This window comes from Cibotium barometz, chromosome 57, assembly GCF_041138505.1.
Source record: "Cibotium barometz isolate CiBa-2024 chromosome 57, ASM4113850v1, whole genome shotgun sequence".
NCBI lineage: Eukaryota > Viridiplantae > Streptophyta > Polypodiopsida > Cyatheales > Cibotiaceae > Cibotium > Cibotium barometz.
Genome location: NC_141102.1, coordinates 26,830,859 through 26,836,025, shown reverse-complemented (window position 1 = coordinate 26,836,025; position 5,167 = coordinate 26,830,859).

The following is a 5,167-nucleotide window of genomic DNA, read 5'->3' as shown; positions in this document are numbered from 1 at the left end:
TTCGATCAGATCAGTTTGGTTAGTGATGACCTTGACTACGTTAGAGTAAAAGTATCCTGGAGGAATCGCTCACGTTTTCCGGGCAAGGGAAGTTTTTTTCGGTTCGGTTTTGGAAGAACCAAGAGATTGGTCTCCTGTTCAGATATCCGTGGTGGGCGAGGCCCCGACGAGTGAGAGGACCCTGCACTGCATAAGGGGTGCTACTTCCGCTGCTAGCAACCCCGAATCTGTTGCACGGAGGGGGAAGGGATCTTTCAGCTGGTATCAGAGCAAATTGGCTATAGTGGACCAACTGAGAAGCCAAAAATGTCAAAAACTTATGAAGTAACAGTAAAAGGTTGGAATTGTGTGATGAAATTCATACAAATTGATATTCAGACTCAAATTCGTAAATTGGTAATTGGGTCTTTAGATGGAAGTACCGCAATTGTATGGAATCCCTGACTTGCTTGAGGCCTAGCCTCATGATGGTATTTACCTTGTAATTCCAAGGACCGTGACTACCCTTTGGCTCAATTGTAAGCCTGCCTGCATACAAGATTTAAAAAAAAGACTTATAGAATGCATAAAACGTTAGCTTTGGGTATGTGAAAAGGTTTGATGAAACCATACCTGTGTCTGAGTAAACTGAGACTAAGCTTGCTGCACATACCATTCGTTTATAATAGATAGCAGATTTGTCACATTTGGGTCTTATGAGGGGTCGATCGACATTACCTATACATACATGCATGAGGTAAAACTTGGGGAGGAGGGGTCACTCATAAATATGTAAGCGTAGCACGTGGGTTTAACAGAAGGGACTTTAGAAATCCCTTGTTTACACATTTTTTACATACAGAAGGGTACCATTTAAAGGGGGTATTTACAGATTGAATAGGGAAAGGGTGCGTTTTACTCATGAAACATTTACAAATAAGGGGTTTTTAAATTAGGCCTTGAACAAAATCCATGCTTAAATCTTGACAAAAAAGGCAACATGTGATATTAGAACATTGTTAATACCTCCTAGAATACTGCTTAGACAAGCAGGGGTGACAGTGCCCCTGTCAGATGATAGCTTCTCTAAGGACTTTTCACACGCTCCCCACTATTACAGCCAAAGGCAAATCCTCTTTTACAAGAGAAGGATAGTGAGAAGATTGAGGGATCCCCCTTCACTATAACCACCTAGTCACACGGATAACCACTCCTAACTTGACATAATTAAAATTTTAGATGGCCTATAACAATGTCCCATATCTCTATGCATTAGTCTAAACCCTAAACTTAGAACCCAAGGATGCAACAAACATGAGGTTGAATGAATAACAGAGCTTACCTCGACACTGTCAAGCCAACCAAAAAGAAAACAACAACACAAGATTAGACAATAAAGGCAACAAGTGATATTAGAACATTGTTGAGACCTCCTACAATACTACTTAGACAAGGAGGGTGGATAGTGTCCCATTTGGATGATAGCTTCTGAGTACTTTCCACATGCTCCCCCCTTTTAAACCCAAAGTTAGTTACTCCTCTTCTACAAGAAAAAGATAGTGAGAAGATCGAGGGCTCTCCCTCCACTATAACCACCTACTCATCGCAGATAACCACTCTGAACTTGACCAAAATAGCATTCCAGATAGCCTATAATAATGCCCCATATCTCTATGCATACCCTATGCATAGGCCTTATGCATAGCACTTATGCATAGCCTATGCATGCCCTATGCATAGCCTTATACATAGGCTATGCATAGGCTATACATAGGCTATACATAGGCCTTATGCATAGTGCTTATGCATAGACAATGCATAGGGCTTATGCATAGCCTATTGACCTAAACCTAATCCTTGGCACCCAAGGGTGCAAAAACATGAAGAGAAGAAGCATAAACAAAGAATGGAAAAATAGGGCTTACCTCTTCTTTGAGAATCTGTATGAGCCTCCCCATGACCCTTGGTGGTTGTTCACTTGAATAAACCTACAAAAAATTATCACAATAAATCAAAAAGTTAGCTCATTTTAACATATTATGCAAGATGCCTTATGAAATAGTCTTATGCATAGGCCTATGCATAAACCTATTGCATAAGACTTATGCATAAGGCCTATTGCATAGCCTATTGCATAAGGTCTTATGCAATAGGCTATGCATAGCCTATTACATAATCCTACGCATAAGGATTATGCATAAGCCTATTGCATAAGGGCTTATGCAATAGGCTATGCATAAGGCCTATGCAAAAGACTATGCATAAGGCTTATGCATAAACCTACTGCATAAGACTATTGCATAAGTCTTATGCATAAGAATATTTCATAAGGCTTATTGCATAGCCTATTGCATAAGGCTTATTGCATAGGCTATGCATAGCCCTTATGTAAAAATTAGGCTTATGCATAGCCTATTACAGGCTTATTGAAATAGGCTATGTAATAAACCTATTGCATAAGCTATGCATTAGGCTGTGCATAGGGCTTGAAAGATCCATGTCCCCTCCGCGCAACGATTCTGGGGTGCTAGTAGCAGAAGTAGCACTTCTTTTAAAACCAAACCTGGAAAAACTTCCCTCGTCCGGAAAGCACGAGCGATTCCTCCAAGATATTTTTACTCTAACGTAGTCAAGAGCCTTAGCTAACTAAACTGATCTGACCGAACCCATAAGTCCCATAGTCAGATCAAGGAACAGACTTGCACTTGGATCATAGAGACCAATGCTTTTTTTCTCATTGAGAGGCACAACCGTTGATTATTTTCCATAGAACAATTTTTATCCGGGATTTACTTCATCTATCGTACCATGAAAGAATTGAGTCTCATTCTAGGGATCCATCAGTCTAGCCTAACCCCATTCGCGTGGGTTAGCCAACCACCCATCAGTCCAGCCCATCCAGTCCCATGAATTAGCCAACCAGTGTAGTGATGGGATCCATTTAAGAATTTGGTTAGGTTTTGTCCCAGATACCAGGGAAAAGAGTTCCCAAGCCCCCTACCTGGATATTTATGCAAACTTAGAACTAGTCACACCACTTACACACCCAATATGAAATTGCTTTTTTCACAGATTCAACTGTCTTTAAAACAATCTTTTAATGAAACTATAGCATTACTGCTCATAATCCTCCAAAATATCCGATTGAATCCCAATTTTCAATTTTTCCTTCATCAGTGTACCTATGGCATCATGGGCAACCAGAACGCTCACCACCTGTCCACTCAGGGACCTTTTCAATAGTTCCTAGCTCATAGTAACCGGCAATATTTTCACTTATAAAAATCAAAATGTAATCTCCGTTGAAGATCAGCAACGTCAACCAACAGATCCATATAAAAAGAGCAATAGATTCATCCGTTGAGGACCAGCAAGGTCAATCAACTAGATCCATGCCCGAATTCAGAAAACAACTCTTACTCCTTGATCCAAATATCTTCCCCGTTGCATGCGTGGGTATCTTCGGCGACCCAGAGCCTAAGCACCGTATGGTCAACACCCTCTAGGATCCTTCGCAGGTCACCTAGCGCTTCACTCATAGACCGCTTTCTTGGTCCCTCATCCAGTATACCAGAAGCTCACCATTTAAATCAAACTGAGGCTCGTTAAGACCTCGACCGGGCCTTGCTATGCGAGACGTCCTCCATTGAGACAATCCATCAGCTGTTGCAACTTCATCAAATAGTCTCCATGACCTCATTCACAAGATGGTCAAAATGCTTCCCCAGTATTCTTGACATAAAACAGTCATTTAAAAACAGGTCATAAATATAGTTTCTATAACGAACTGTCGTCTTTCCACATTGTTCCACATCAATCCACATTATTTAATCCACATCCATTTCATATGTATTCCCATTCTCATCCAATCACATCATTTTCATCTCATCACATCTCTCCTCATTTATCCTCATCAGATCACATCCACTCGCATCTACCCATATCCACATCTCATCACATCACATTCATTCATATCTCATCCATTCATATCTACCCCAATCCACATCACATCACATCACATCCATTTCACCTCACATCTCATTCATTCACATCTATCCCGATTCACATCCCATCACATCTCGTCCATTCACATCACATCTCATTCATTCACATCTATCCCGTCTCACATCAAATCACATCACATTCATTCACATCCCATATCATTCATTCACATCCGGATTCACATGATATCACATTCACTCACATCTATCCATTTGACATCACATAACCTCCATCCATTCACATCCATCACATCACATTCATTCATATCCATAACATTCACATCCATTGCTTCACATACATCCACATCCATTCTTTCACATACACATCCACATCCATTCTTTCACATACACATCCACATCCATTCTTTCATATACACATCCACATCCATTCTTCATATACACATCCACATCCATTCTTCAAATACACATTCACATCCATTCTTCAGATACACATTCACATCCATTCTACATATACACATTCACATCTATTCTCATCACATACACATCCACATCCATTCTTCACATACACTTTCACATCCATTTTCATCACATACACATCCACATCCCATCCATCCATTCATTCACATCTATTTGATTAACATGACATCTCATCACATCTATTCACATCACATCTCATCACATCTATTCACATCATATCCCATCCATCCATTCATTCACATTTATCTGATTCATGGTTCAAGTCGGATAAGAATTTTCCTGAACTGTCTTTCTCGAAAAGGTTTGATAATTCAGTTACTATTTTATTGAATTTCTTTCTTTGAATATTCACTTAAGTGATTTCTAAATTAGTTAGGAATTCCAATGAGGAATAAATTAATCATTTATCTAAATATTTCAATCTCGATAGATTTCTTGAATTTTCTTTTTACAGTCCGTGTGAATATAAAACGATAGAAATTTCTCTCTTAGAGTATTTAATTATTCATTTATCAAATACTCATAGAATTTAAACATAGAATTTAAGATAGTTCTAATTTTGATATAAAAATTCTTTATACATCTATTTATGCATAAAAATCAACTTCAATGGGAATAATACTTTTATAAAAAAATCCTTTTATGTATGTATTTATGCATAAACTCAAATTTAATAGGAATAACACTTTTAAAATAAAAAGAATTTCTTTATGCATCTATTTATGCATAAAAATCATTTTTTATAAGAA